The 16156-nt window shown below is 41.1% G+C and overlaps 1 protein-coding gene across 1 annotated transcript in view; it reads left to right on the forward strand.

Moving 5' to 3' along the window:
- Positions 1 to 16156, forward strand: part of SLC8A1 (solute carrier family 8 member A1) — a 485568-nt gene that overhangs the window by 16501 nt on the left and 452911 nt on the right. The window lies entirely within an intron of this gene.

Genomic DNA, 16156 nt, shown 5'->3' on the forward strand with positions numbered 1-16156 from the left:
GTAAAATATATAATGTATAGTATGTTAAAATGTTGTTTTTTCCATTTCCCTAGTGATTTTCGTAATCGCTGCAAAAATGGCGTAGTTTTGCCGCGATTATGAAAATTGCATTAAAAAAGGATACAAAACATGAAAAAAATAGTGCTGTTAGGCTATATTGTCAAAGTGCGGTCAAATCAAGTTTTTGCCGCGATTTTGCAAAAGTTGTGGCAAAAAAAATGGGATTTGCCCGCACTGTGTAACTAGACTAAGGACTTATTCAGACAGTCGTGTTCGGTCCGTGATATACGGACCGTGTATCGGCCGTATTTCCTGGACCGACCACAGTTATCTATAATGATAGGAGTCCCTTCATCTCCGCGGGAATACTGCCCCATACTGTAATGATGTTTTTAGTACAAGACCGGTGACAACGTTCTCACGGGGAGGCAGGGACTTCTAGCGTCATAGATAACTGTGATGCTAGAAGCCCAGTTCCCTGACCGGAGGTTGGTCCGGGAAATACGGCTGACACATGGTCCGTATATCACAGACCGAACATGGACGTCTGAATAAGGCCACTTGTCTCCTATTTTTGGTGCAGATTGCGCACTAAAATTCACTACAAATTACAAAATAAGGCTATATTCAGACAAACGTGTGCAAAATCAGCCATGAATAACGGCCATTTTTCATGCCCGATTTGCACCCATGCGGGACACATTTTGACAGATCCCTCATAGACTTGAGTCTATTGAGGGATCCGTAAAAATGGCTAAAAATAGAACGTCCTATTTTTTTACAGGCACTTCACATTGTCCGTTAAAACAACGACCGTGTGAATAGCCCCTAAGAAATGCATGCAGCCGTGTGACGACCGTTAAAAAAATGTCCTTCACACGGACGATTAACACGTTCGTCTGAATATACTCCAACTCATGTGAATGGGGTTTTCAAAACACCATGCACCATGCACATGCAGCAGAAAAAAAATGTGCTGCTGATTTTTAAATCAGTATGAAGCCTACAAAATACGGGGTACAATTAACACAATGTATATGGAAAAATACAAACATTTTTGAGAATACAAAAATAGTTAAAAGATGACTCATCTTTTAACTATTTTTGTATTCTCAATAAAGTTTGTATTTTTCCATATACATTGTGTTAATTGTACCCCGTATTTTGTAGGCTTCATACTGATTACTATGGGTCAATGCACCAAGGCATACCTGGTTTAAAGTAATACAGGGGGTTTAAACTTGTTCTTGTGGCCACATTGCTTATAGCGGGCACCTTCACATGTGCACGTTGACAAGACTTTTCCTGATTGTACCAATAGATTTTGTTGATTTTTAAATCAGCTGCATGCCTATTAGGCTATGTTCACACGCTTAACAAAAAATGGCAGAAAATCCGCTGCATAAAAACCACGCAGCGTATCAGACCTGGAACCCGCAGGACTTTCTGTACGAAAAATCGCACCACATTGTGTGCAATTTTTCAGACGAAAATTCTGCTGCGTAATTAAGCACACATACTTACCCTCTCCCTCATCTGACTTCCGCTCCGGCCTCCCTGGATGACGTTTCATAGTTACATAGTTGGTACGGTTGAAAAAAGACATGTCCGTCAAGTTCAACCAAGGGACGGGGAAAGGGAAGGTAAAAATTTCTACACATAGTAGCTAATATTTTTTTGTTCTAGGAAATGATCTAAGGGTTTTTTAAAGCCTCAGAGTTCTCATAGTAAAGAAGGCTTGTCGCCTCTGCAGGTTGAACCTTTTTTTCTCCAGACGGAGGGAGTGCCCCCTTGTTTTTTGAGGGGGTTTTACATGGAACAGGTTTTCACCATATTTTTTGTATGTGCCATTAATATATTTATATAAGTTAATCATGTCCCCCCCTTAGTCGTCTATTTTCAAGGCTAAATTTTTTCAAGGCTAAATAGGTTTAATTCTTTTAATCTTTCCTCATAACTTAGATTCTCCATGCCCCATATTAGCTTTGTTGCTCTTCTTTGTATTTTTTCCAACTCCAGGGCATCCTTTCTATGAACTGGAGCCCAGAACTGGACTGCAGATTCTAGATGAGGCCTCACTAATGCTTTGTAAAGTGGTAATATTACATCCCTGTCCCGTGAGTCCATGCCTCTTTTAATACACGACAATATCCTGCTGGCCTTTGAAGCAGCTGATTGACATTGCATGCTGTTATTTAGTTTATGATCTACAAGTACACCCAGATCCTTCTCAACAAGTGACTCCCCCAGTGTAGCTCCCCCTAGGACATATGATGCCTGCAGGTTGTTGGAACCCAGATGCATAACTTTACATTTATCTACATTAAACTTCGTTTGCTAAGTGGACGCCCAAACACTTTGTTTAAATCCGCTTGCAATTCACGAACATCTTCCATAGACTGAACTAGATTACATAGCTTGGTGTCATCTGCAAAAATAGAAATAGTGCTATTAATCCCAACCTCTATATCATTAATAAATAAATTTAATAATAGTGGTCCCAGCACTGAACCCTGGGTTACACCACTTATAACCGGGGACAATTCAGAGTAGGAATCATTGACCACAACTCTCTGGATACGGTCTCTAGCTCCCCCATTTTGCTGGCTAGACTTCTGGCATTTGTGAACATACATTTTAAATTGCCTTTCAGTTTTTCACTTTCATTATCAGAAATGTGATTATTTGACATTATTTGGGCATTTTTATTTTCATTGCTGTTTTATAACAAAAGGAACTCCCTATCCTGTTGTCTAGTCCTTTCCCCACAGTCTGTTTCTCCCCCCACTAATATAGTCTGGACCATCTCTAAACTGTCTACCCCTTTATTTTCTACATTGACCTCCCTCCTCAGCCCTAATTTAAATACTCTGCCACCCCAGCTAGAATTCTCTCCCCCAGCACAGTGGACCCCCTTCCATTTAGGTGCAAATCATCTGCAGAATACAGTTACAGTTTGTACCCCAATGAAAAGTCAGGCCAGTGTTCTAGGAACCCAAAGCCTTCTCCTCTACACCAAGACTTAAGCAATGCATTTAACTCCCTGAGCTCCCGCTGTCTTTCCTGTGATGCGCATGGCACAGGCAGTTTTACTGAGAATACAACCTTGGAGGTCCTTCCCTTCAGCTTGTAGCCTAGTTCTTTAAAATTATTCTTAAGGCTCCTCCACCTACCATTTATTCTGTTGTTGGTACCTACATGGACCACGACAGCTGGATCATCACCAACCCCTCCCAGTAATTTATCCACCCGTTCCACCATATGCCGAACCCTGGCGCAAACCATTCGGTTGAGGCGGTCTTTGACGCCAAATTATTCTATCTGTCTTCCTGATAGTACATTCCCCTACAACTACCAATTGTCTTGCCTTACCTGCATTTCCATCCCGCCAAATACTAGCTGGGCTGTTCTTCCGGCTGTTAGGGAGATCAGTATCCACTAGGGCTGCCATTTCTGAGACCGACACCCTCGCATCATCACCCAACTTGGCCATTTTGATTGGAATATCAGAAACATAATTGGCCTTCCTTTTCTTTGACCCCTTTCTACTGCCCCTAACTACATTAACCCAACTACTTGCCTTATCCTGCTCACCCATGTCTTCACCCTCCAGTTCTACCCCACTAACTGCGTGCTCCGTGAGCAGCATGCTCCGCTCAAGATTCTCTATCGCCCTCAGTGTTGCATTTTGCTCCTACAGATCTCCAATGCGAGCTTCCAGGTGAACAACACATCTGCCACAGAGGTATTCACTCTGGAGCTCTGGCTCCAGTCGTGCATACATAAGGCTTCACATCGTGTTGTTGCCCTTAGTTTATCATGTACGTCAGGAAATCTCCTAACGTACACTATAAACAACGGTAGACGATAATTCACAGGGCTCCATTATGTCCTTTTAGCCTCTGTCGGGATGGTAGACGTCGGTATATCTTATTTTTGAAGGATTGAATAGCATAGTAGACTATGCTATTCCATGCTGAGAGATCCCACAAAAAAAACGTATACCGCTCCTGAAATTACTATATAGACAGTGGCGTCGGGGGCTTCCCATTGCCAGAGTCCACAGACAGAGCATCACAAGTGCTCTGCTTGTGGACTTTGGCCCTGGAGAATCGCCTGACGTCACTTTACATATATGGACAGTGATTTCAGGAGCTTTCCCAGGAACAGAATCCCTGGCCAGAGCGTTGCCGAAGCTTCTGACATCCCTTACGTAAATAGACATCAGGAACAGCGCCAGAGTCCCTGGGCAGAGCACTAGTAGAAGGCTTCAGCCCAGGGAAAGCTCCTGACGTCACTGTCTATTTATGGGCAGTGACTTCAGGAGTTTGCCCAGGGCCATTCCCCGGGCAAGGTATCCCACTGTATGCCATACAATGGGATACGTTTTGGCTCAATAGATCAAAATTCAGGGCAATAACCGGTCACTGACTGCTCCATGGTTTCGGTCACTGTACTTGACATCAGCACCAAAATCAGTTAATGTGTATAATGTACAAACGTGAGTGCCATTCATTTCGTTGGTAATGGAGGAGGGCCCAGACATCTCGGTTGTATAGGGCCCAGAAATTCCTGATGGCGGCCCTGTACTAATGACTAAGAGGCAGAATGATAGCAGTATGAATGAAGTCTATAAGGAGCACATTACATCATTTCCTTGCCTGTCTACAACAAATCTCCATCACAGTGACCTTACATACAGCAAAAGGTCATGAGTCTTGTGTATAACTACCACCAATAAGTGACATCTTGAATGACAACTAAAGATAACAATTAAGTGTGTTACTGCACAAATGCATAGACTAAGTAGGCTGCATGATAAGATCCAGTCTAATATGTATGTGTGGTATAGATAAGCAACTGGGTGACCAACGGTTGCCATTGTTGCCATATCCGGCACAGTCAGTATGAATCCTATAGTAGACAATAACAGATCAGAACATGCACTGGGCAGATGCATTTTCTGAGGGTGAAAGTCATTTATAAATTCAACGCTTCTCTTTGCAGCAATTTTCCATTAAGTTAAATCATTTTTATGATTTTAGTATATTAAGTAAATATATAGAAGGTAATGTCATGGAAACAGTGGAGTCCTATAGCCAAGGGCACCAGAGAATGGACATATATTATAAATATTAAGGTAACATAGTCATGATAGTCTTAACATTGTACTTTAAGATAAACACACTGATATCAGAAATTTATTTTATGATTATATTATAAATCCCACCAAGAGACGAGGATGAAATAGTTGTTCAGGCATACCAGGCCAGTTTTCATTCTCTATAGCTGTCTCGGAATATGAAAGGATGCTTTATAGGATGCCCAGGAGCTGAGTAAAAAGACAATAACAAGGGTTTATTTGCTTTTTTCTATAAACTTCCCGTTAGTCGCAGGTCCTGTTTATAAAGTAGTCTGCTCATAAAATGTAATACTTGACTGTAAGGGTATGTTCCCACACACAGGATACGCTGCAAATTTTCTGTAACTGAAAATCTGCAGCGGAATCGAAAAAAAATACGCTGGTAAATCTATCACAGAAATCAGCAACAAATAGTGCGTTTTTGCTGAGCATGGTGCTGTGGAAATGCTGCATTTTTACCTGCGGATTTAGTGTTAAATATTGATTATTGTAAAGTATATGTGTACTTGTGGATTTCCAGCGGTTTATACTGGGTTTCAGCTGCGTAAACGCTGTAAAAACCGCAACAGATGTTGCGGAATTTCTGCTCCCCATTGAAATCTATGGGCCAAACACGCAGGATCTCCGCACAGAACACGCAGCATAAATTGACATGCTGCGGAATTGAAAAATCGCACCGCAGAACACTTTCCGCACGACTTCGGTGTGTTTTTTTTTCCTCAGCGTGGGCATGAGATTTTCTAAATCTCATTAACTTCGCTGCTACTGTAGATGCTGCGGAATTTCTGCACAGAATTCAGTTACGGAAATTCCACAGCTTTTTACACTACTTGGGAAACCAACCTTAGGCTATGTTCACACGGGGTATTTTGCCGAGTTTTTTGACGCGGAAACCGCGTCGCAAAACTCGGCAGAAACGGCCCGAGAACGCCTCCCATTGATTTCAATGGGAGGCGTCGGCGTCTTTTTCCCGCGAGCAGTAAAACTGCCTCGCGGGAAAAAGAAGCGACATGCCCTATCTTCGGGCGCTTCCGCCTCCGACCTCCCATTGACTTCAATGGGAGGCAGGAGAAAGCGTATATCTCGCTGTTTTATGCCCGCGGTGCTCAATGGCCGCGGGTGAAAAATGGCGCGATAATTGCCGCGAAAATCGGCGTGCAGGGAGAGGAATATCTGACTCAAAGTTCCAAACGGAATTTTGAGGCAGATATTCCTCCCCCAAAATACTCCGTGTGAACATAGCCTTAGGGTATGTTCCCACTCACAGGATATGCTGCAGATTTTCTGCAACAGAAAATCTGTAGCAGAATCTCAAGAAAAACGTTGGTAAATCTATCATAAAAATACGCACCAAATAGTATGGTTTTTCCTGCTCATATTGCTGCGGAAATGCTGCGGTTTTTCCTGCAGATTTGATGTTAAACATTGATTATAGCAAAGCATATGTGCACCTGTCAATTTCCGACAGTTTTTACTGCGTTTCCGCTGCATAAAATGCAACAAAACAAATCTGTTGCGCAATTTATGCTCCCCATTGAAGTTTATGGGCAAAACACACAGTATTTTCACACAGAACCCACAGCATAACTTGACATGCTGCAGAATTGAAAGTCGCACCGCAGTACACTTTCCGCATGACATTTCTGCGGTTTTTTTTTCTGCAACGTGGGTATGAAATTTTCTAAATGTTATTCACTTTGCTGCTACTGTAAATGTTGCAGAATTTCTGCACAGAATTCATTTGCAGAAAATCCGCAGCGTTTACGCTATGTGGGAACCCAGCCTAACAGTTGGAGGCAGCCATTCTGGAGTCATGAACTATTTAGCAGTGGTCCTCGGCCATGTCACAAGGAGCTATGTATGGGGACGCGCACTCGTTACTCCGATCGCTCGTCCCCATACATTTGTATCATGTTGGCAGCACAGGGAGATGTGCTGCTGGCAACGTTAGTATTTTTCAATTTTAAAACTATACGATCAGCAGATGAATGAGAGTTTGCTCGTTCATCTGCTGATCGCTGCCCTGTTTACACAACGTAATTATCGGGAACGAGCATTCTATGAGCAAGAGTTTGCCCATAATTGTAAAAGGGCCTTTAGTCACTTCATAACCAGTGTTTAAAAGGGCACTATCCTCAAATTTTGAGCAAATTTTTCTGAAATTCAAGAATTTTATATTAAATTCTGTTGTATTATGATGTATTTAATCCCTGAAGCTAATTTTTACGTACAAGAGTCATTTCTATGGTCAGCGTGAAAGATCCTTATCTTGGCTCGGGCAGCAGAGTAGACCACATGGTAGGCCACTAAACCCTTTTTACTGATTGATAACATTTTCGCTGTAGGTTGTAAAACAAGTTGGTTTTTTTTTCCCCAGCAGTTAGGAGTGTCGCTTATTGTGCTGGCATCTAGTGGCCAGTGTCAAAAATGCAATATTTTGAAATGTATCTTTTCATAGATAAAGCAAAACATATATACTGGGTAAATAGTTAATATTGTAGCGTCCATGGCCGCGGGCCGTCGGGTTTACTCACCTCCTGACACCCGCGGCCATGGATCCGCGGTTAAATGGTCAAGTGGTTAAAGGGGTTCTACCGTTCTTATATAAATACTGATCATTGAAAAGCACTCATGATATACTGAAACTTTGTAGAATATTTACTGCAATAAAATGGTATCTAAGAACAGAGCTCCAAGAGCTGCATGGACTGTGCTGTTCCACAACATACATATACCTTGTTCAAATATATAAACAAAGAGCCCATGGCGGCAGTTCCTGAGGTCTCCTCTTAGGGTGCCCAGTTATATACATATTATATTTAGGGCTGTTCTTACCATAAAGGTACCTGTGCATAAGTGCCTAGGTGACTTTTTAATATTCGAAAAAGACGGCTCCTTCCCATGGTTGTATTACAACTGTGTACCAGCTCTGAGCTCTATGGGATTTCAATGGCACTCTTCTGTACCTCTGTATTCCCTTAATATCAAAGGAAGGAATATGGAATCCAACATAAAAAAAAATCTGACTACTCCATTACGTGCAGCATTACTGAGATATCTCCATAATACGGCATTGCGTGGAGTACCATACCACGGCACGTGGAGTCACTACAGCTCCATAATACGGGGTTGAAGGTCCTCCGTACAGCCTTCTGCAAAAATCTCTGCCGTGGTCACGACTACTTATAGTGAAGTAGTATGAACCATTTTTCATATAAATCTGAATGTTCTGGAAGCACAATGCATGGAGGAAAGTTATTTACTTAAAGCTGCATAATCTGGTAATGAATAAATTGACTTATGGAATTATCTTATTTATGTTTTCCATTTGTGGCAAGAAGAAAACAATTGACCTGTAAAAAGCAACAACTACTTTTTCTAACTTCACTTCTACAATATTTAGGAGACTAATCATTAAAACCTAAAGAACAGAAGATAAACCAAGCAGATTTTCTCTAAACTTGCTTTATGACAATCTGTCACACCTTAAGCTATAATGGAGCAGGCATAAACTACAATGGATAACAAAATAATGAAACACCACTCCGAAGCCAAGCTTCCTAAAAGACTCAGCAATGCAGAAATCCTGAGCTTCTGCCACTTTCTTCGTGTAGCTTATTACTATAGCTTGGTACGGTTCTTTTGCTACATGCAGCCCTAATAAAGCTTCTATTATTTTAGAGGATGGGACTGGGAATCGAAAATGCAGAAATTATATTATTTCTTATTTATGGGTAAGCTTTGTCTCTCTATGAGGGATGTCCCCCAATAGTTACAGGATTTACATGTGTCCAAGGATCATGCTGGCTCCCTCCACAGGAAAAATGTATCTCTATGAAAATATAATTAACTGTATGTCATGGAAGCTTCTAGAAGATGATTCCGGTTCAGCTTGATGGATGGACCTTGGCCTCAAAAATAATTTTCAGAACTTGTATCTGACTTTACATGTACTAGATGTAATCTCTTTATATATAACATTAATATGGAGATACCCTAGCCAAAATTGATCATGAAAGCTGTAATTTAGAGCTCCCGGGTTCTGATGCAAAAATACTAGTGTTCTCCTGTGTGGTAGATAGACCACATCAGCCACCAAAGCCATGTAGGACGGCACCCTCTTTAGTTATGCCACTGGTCATAGGTCTGTATAGGATAGCAGGAGAGGGGATCTACAACTCAAAAGGTAGAGATTGTGAGATGTAGGAGTATACCGCACTCTTTTCTATCTCCAGACTTAATCCAAAAGTTTTAGTATTTTCTCATATTTCATTTAGACATGAAATTTGCTTTGATAATCAGTTATAGAAACCTATGGGTCTAGTCATTTACCAAGAGCTAGAAGCTCTCAGTGTAGGAATCCATGCTACCTGACTGTAGGGTTTTCTAAATTACATTTCAGTCCTGAATTGTCAGTACTCGATGGGCTTATTCTTTAGGTCTGTTTGATTTGACACATTTCAACTGTTTACACTGGTCACATCTTGGTTATGTATTAGCACACGTTGGACTACTGTGTATCTAAAATAATAATAATATAAACATAGAAATATAAAATAAATATATGAAATCAATAAAACATGGTCAACGTGACATTGGACTCTACACACATAAAAATTGTGAAATAAATGCTGTCACTCCTGTCTCCCAGTAGGCAATAGGTTTAGATTTTTTACCAGTATTTTTAGGAAGATAAATAACAAAACTTTTCCCAATCAGATCCTCTGCGAACAGTTGTAGCACTCTTTGTAGGATGGTAACTCTCCTTGGATTTGAGACAATCAGAGCCACCTAGTGGTTAAACTCAAAGTAGCAGCCATTTATATTAACAAATAATAATACATTTGTGCTGGTCATTTGTTTAATTAGACATACATATAATAAATGCACACACACACACACTATATATATATATATATATATATAAATAAAATTAACATAAAGCATAAGTGCAGTACATATATGCAATTGGCAAATCCATCATTTTCTATTGTTGTGAAAGCGCACATATAAATCAATATAGTATTTCTACTGAAATGACAGCATTGTAAATAGTAAATTTAACCACTGGAGTTTTTTTTAATATTTATATCTAAATGCGTGAGCATTAAAAGCATCAGTTATAAAACTCTTATGCGCTTAAATATCAGTATACACTATTCTAAAAATATATATCAATGATAAAAATCCCTTTTAAAGGTTAATACAAATCCAAAGTAATAGTAAATCGCATTCAATTTGAAATATTTAGCTGTTGACTAATCTCTCACAGAGCCTATAAGGTCACAATGTTCCGGTGCCACCACTGCAGCAAAGAGTTTGGTGTTCTGATTTGAAGAAGTGAATCTGCCTCCATCAAAAAATAATTTAATTCAGAATATGTGAAGCCATTAGCTGAGCGGAAAAATAATTTTGAGAAGAGCTTAGGTTAATAAAAGAGTATCTGGGCATACGTGATCAGTGTGCCTGATACAACAAGGTGATCCTGACTAGTAAATATTTGCTGGTATTGAACATGCTGAGATGTTGAAGGAAATGAGATGTTCAATTTTATCATGCCTAATCTTTTGTTATACATAAAAGATAGCCATATTCCCTGATCTCCTAATATACATACACACTTGAATCTACCGAACATACACATTTATTAAATTAAGGAAAGAAAACACAATCTACAGCTGGAGACGCACATCTAAGCGTGCATGTTTATAGGGAGGTCAGGACACAAAGATATCTAAGGTCAGGGCCGGCCTTAATTTGGTTGGCACCCTGTGTGGGATTCTCTATTGCTGCCCTCCACAAACCAAAAATGAACCACATATATACACATACACATACTGGAACATATATACTGTACATACATAGAGGGACATATTTAGACAAACCGGCAAATATATGTATACACATTCTAGAATATATGCATACATAAAGGTACATATATAAACATACATACACATATTGTATATACAGACACACCCACACAGGCACATAAATACAGTGACAGGAACATATACAAATACATAAAAGGCCCATATATACAAGCACAAAGACACATTCACATACATACCCATATATACACAGTGCAGATAATGTAGTAGAAGTCACCTGCAGTCCTATATAATACCACAGTGATAACTCTCTGAGTACAGATAATCAGGGCCGTATTTACCACTAGGCACTGGGGTGCTGGAGGATCGTATTTTATTATTTTTTTTTATTTCTAACATAACTTTTTTTAAATGTATAACTTAACCAGCGGTCAGGTCACTCACAGGGGGTCTGTGCTTCACCGGCATTTCTTAGTCTGTAAGACACGCCCACTGTCAATGGATTGGCCAGCTGTGTCCAATCCGAGACCAGTGGGCATGTCTTAGACTCAGTCTAAGAAGCACTGTAGAGGGAGCGAACGGTAGAGTGGGAAAGGAGGATGCCGCAGCAGGCCAGGTAAGCATTGCTAGATGTTCAATTTAATGTAATGTAATGGTAGTGTAGTGTAGTGTTGGGTTGCAATTAATGTATTACGAAGTTGTGCGGGCGCACAGCTTAGTATTGTTATACATGAATGTAGTGAGCGGGGCTGCGGCTGTGTAATACATCCATTGTCCCGCACCTGTCAAGTGTGTGCGCGCGGTCAGCATGATGTGATCCGGCCGGCGCTTCATTAAAGGGAATGTGTCGCTACCAATTTTTTTATTTTTTTTTAGTTAAACAATTATTATTTGAATGATTATACATTGTTTTCATTTTTTTTATTTTTTCACAAGTCAGGAAATATTATAAATTAGATTCTAATTTATAATATTTCCATGTGATAGGTACTAGAGGGAGCAGTCCCCAAAATTGCGGCATGGTCAATGTGGTAAAGCAACCTCATTGCTTTATGCTGCAAATTTGGGGTAGACACTCGCTCTAGTGTCCTCACACAATCCCCCCTCCCTTATTCTGGCTAGTGCCAAGAGAAGGAGGGGTTGGAATCTTCAAACCTCCTACACTGTGTGCCACCATTTTTTGAGCGACTACACAGTGTAGGAGGATTAGATACAGTGCTCAGCAGACAGTATAACACGAACATACACGAACATAAATTACCTGCTCCTGCTGCCGCTGCCGCCTCCACTCCTATGCCTTGCACCTTCGCTTCCTTGAACATATGGACGGAAGCCGTCCTCTTACTGTCCGGCAACGCCTTCCGGTCCACAAGAAAATGGTGCCGGATTTCGCTCTGCGAACAAGCTTAGTTTTGGTCTGTGTGGGAGCGGCGCATGCGCCGTTCACAGACGGCGTACGCTGCAGAGAATGGAACGGCTCCCATTCGCATTCTCTATGGGGATGTATGTGCCGTATTCCATCTCTGTATGTGTCGTTAATCGACACATACAGAGATGAAAAAAAAATGGCAGCCCCCATAGAGAAGTAAAAGTAAGAAAAAAATAGAACTCAAGAACACAAATAAATACAATTTATTTTAATATCATACCAAAAGCAATATTATAAAAAAAATCCAAATTTCATGACACCTTCCCTTTAATGAGCGCCGTCACTGTAGACTGAGAACATGTTCTCTGTCTTCAGGGCCAGGGCCGCCGCTCATTAGTGCAGCGCCGGTCGCATCACCTCATGCTGACCGCGTGCGCAGACTTATCAGGAGTGGAGCAATGGCTGTATTACACAGCCATAGCCCTGCTCTAACAGCGGAGATCAGGGAAACCTCTCATCTCTGCTGCTACTCCCCTGAATGCTGCGATCAAAACTGAACGAAGCATTCAAGGGGAAAATGCAAATGGGGATGCCGCTTGGGGATGCCCCTTGGGGATGCCTCTTGGATCGCGTCACAGGGAATCCCTGTGATGCGACTAAGGGACATACCATATATGGGCAGACAGCCCAGGGTCCATTGAAGGACCCCAGGCCTGTCTGACCATATTTCCTGTTGTTATGGCATACTTAGGTAACAAAACCTAAGTACAAAAACAATGGGCCTCCCACCCTGGTAATGCTAGGCTGCTGCTGCTGCTGCTATGTTGTATCTGGCTGGTTATGTCAAATGGGGTGACCCCACATCGCTTTTTTTAAATAAATAATTGAAAAAACAACTTAGGGTTACCCTATTTTTCATAACCTGTTAGATACAATAAAGCAGCTGCAGCCTTGCATTACCAGGGTGGGAAGGGCCACTGTTTTTGGGCTTTCCCAGGATAATAATACCAGCCTGCATCCGCCCTAGTACCCAACCATCACAGTAGATGTTACCTGCAGTCCTATGTAACACCACAAATATCACACTCTGATAACTATACCCACACATATATAAACACACACAGAAACATACATATATACACACACTAACTTAGAGACATATATACACACACATAGTAGAACATTTACACACACAAACACATAGACACCATCTCCCCTTGCCGATATGCTCACAGGCTTCTTGCAGTATGGGCTGTGGGCGGAGCTTTCTCCTCTGCTCTTGTTTCCTTCATGTGTGTAATGAGGAGCAGAGGTAGAGCCCAGTGGTGTCTCCTACATGCTGGGAGGGTGCAGCGCCCTGTGCATTAGCACAGGTCACATACCCCTAAGGCTGTCCCTGTCTAAAGTGATAGCATAGGCAGATAGCTTTCATGAGATCTGTAGGTGCACAGAACTGATAAGATTTGCCAATAAACTTGGCCGTTTTTAATCAATAATATAATACATTTTAACTACCTTGTAATGTATAAAAGTGCCAGACTGAATGAATTAATATTATATTACAGGTAAGCCAAGGATTTGGATCTCTTCCAGAATTGTTAAACTTTTCTCACCGTGATATCATAGAGACATTTCTAATTATGCTATCAGAAATATACATTATTGATCGTTACATAAAATGCATAGTGCTACCTTTTAAAGAAGCACTCCTGAAATTTGTATTTATTTTTATTTTTTTGCACATAGCATGCTAACTCAACAGACAGCAATATTCTAGCAGCGTCATTTGTTTCTTCCCTGCTCAGTTGCATCTATACATTTTAATCCCTTTTATTATAGGAAGCTGTGTCACGTGTTCCCGGTCTGACCACCAAAATAGATGCTCTCATGTGTAGATAGAAAGTCACTCTTTCCTGTGAAGGGGACTTCCTGTGAACTACAGGAACTATATCACCTATCAAGACCCTCCTTGCAGCTCTGAGACACCTCACACACCCCACCCAGCTCCACCCTCCTTGTTCTGCTGTATGTCCTTCATGTATATAGTGCTACTGGAGAGATGATTTCTGCCCTATGGGAGTAGAAGTACAGTGATATAATAGGTTAGACCATACAATGATTAGTTGCAGAGTTATAAAACTCCCCTAACTCACACTAACTGTTTATACTATCTGTGTGACTATCACTAGCAGGAGCCAGAGGAGAAACCCAGAGGCTGCATTACATAGGAATATACTGAGACTCCTCAGTGTCAGTACAGAAATTCCATGTCACTGATCTATCACTTTCTGCACTCAGATAGGACTAAGAGCAGAGCAAGTGCAGTGTAATGAGACTACAACCCCCCTGCTTCTGCACAGCCAGAAGCATCATAAGAAATGTAGGTACATTAGGTGAACCATATCAGAGGGGAAAAAGAAACCAAGATGGCAGACAACCCATAAATGGCACATCAACTAGAACAGGTATACACAAATAATTATAGCCTATGCTGCACTATATTGGCAAACACAAATAATTTCTGGAGTGCTTCTTTAACTATGCTAGTTGATGCTGGGCGGTGTAGTACAAAAAACAGTAATGCAGAAAGGTTTTCAGTGAATAATGTGGCATTTTATTTTAACAGCTGCTGCTAAAAAATGGAAGATATGATTAAAATACTCAGAGTTTCTGTAATGTATGTTTCCTTTAATATGCATCGTAACATTGAATTTATTTGTCAGATTATTCTGAGGAGCCAGACTGCAAATAAACACGCATAAATCTGCTTAGAAAGTGCCTGTTATGCATGCTTCCAAAATACTTAAAATTTAATTTCTGAAAACATTTTTATTTTCTGCATTAGTAAAATTATAAATATAAACTTACATTTAAATAATTGTTTTTTTTTCTACACTTTCATACAGAGTATGGTACAGGAGCTCCTAAATTCAGAACTCAAATTTAACTATGATCTTTTTTTGCCTTTACACTTTTCCAGTATAAAGGCGGATCTGACCTAGAAATGGAAACCACGTTTTCAATCCACACTAGGGCTAGGCTACAGTATAAGAGCTGATTCAGACGAACGTGATGTTTTTGCGCGCGCAAAATACGCTGCGTTTTGCGCGCGCAAAAGGCACTTGACAGCTCCGTGTGCCCTGTTCATGTGGATGCGCGGCTGCGTGCTTTTCGCGCAGCCACCATCAATATGACACTCCGTTTGGCTGTTTGTAAACAGAAAAGCACGTGGTGCTTTTCGGTTTACATTCATTCTTTCACTGCTGTTGCGCGATTAACGCTTGTCCCACGGAAGGGCTTCCGTGGGGCATGCGTGATTTTCACGCACCCATTGACTTCAATGGGTGCGTAATGCGCGAAAAACGCCGAAATAAAGAACATGTCGCGAGTTTTACGCAGCGGACTAACGATGCGCAAAACTCACGGACAGTCTGCACTGCCATATAGACTTGCATAGGTCTGTGCGACCCGCGTGAAAACCATGCGGGCTGCACGGACGCAAATCACGTTCGTGTGAATCCGCCCTAAAGGTGGATCTACTCTCTAGTCAGTAACTGGCAATATCCATCCACCTACATCTGGACAGGGGAAGGAATGTCTTTATGCCAGTACATTAGCCTGTATACAAAAAGTAAATGAAAAGATGTTAAGGCATACTTAAGTAAGCCCTAAAAACTGGCAAAATGGACAGACAGAACTGGGGACTTTCAATGGACTCTGGTCTATCTGCCCACGTATGGTATGAGCACAAACCACATCATACAGTTTTCCTGTGGTGCAATCAAATAGGAAGTATCATCAAAAAAAGTGCACGAT

This window comes from Rhinoderma darwinii, chromosome 4, assembly GCF_050947455.1.
Source record: "Rhinoderma darwinii isolate aRhiDar2 chromosome 4, aRhiDar2.hap1, whole genome shotgun sequence".
Taxonomy (NCBI): domain Eukaryota; kingdom Metazoa; phylum Chordata; class Amphibia; order Anura; family Rhinodermatidae; genus Rhinoderma; species Rhinoderma darwinii.